The following is a 306-nucleotide window of genomic DNA, read 5'->3' as shown; positions in this document are numbered from 1 at the left end:
AACAGTGCATATGTCTTTTGAATTTGTTGTTCATGAATGGTTGGCTCATGAAAGAATGATGAAAAAGGAGACATGTTACTGAGGATCTGAAAAATCATAAAAATGATTCTTGAAGCAAGAAAAAGCAGTGAATACAAAAAAAGTAGAAAAGAAAACGGAAAAAAAAAGAGAAAAAGAAAGAAATAAAGTTGTGATCCATGGCAAAAAGAGTGTGCTTAAGAACCCTGGACACCTCTAATTGGGGACTCTAGCAAAGCTGAGTCACAATCTGAAAAGGTTCACCCAGTTATGTGTCTGTGGCATGTT

Source organism: Arachis duranensis, chromosome 9 (genome assembly GCF_000817695.3).
Source record: "Arachis duranensis cultivar V14167 chromosome 9, aradu.V14167.gnm2.J7QH, whole genome shotgun sequence".
Lineage (NCBI taxonomy): Eukaryota > Viridiplantae > Streptophyta > Magnoliopsida > Fabales > Fabaceae > Arachis > Arachis duranensis.
Note: the sequence above shows the minus strand (reverse complement) of the source record.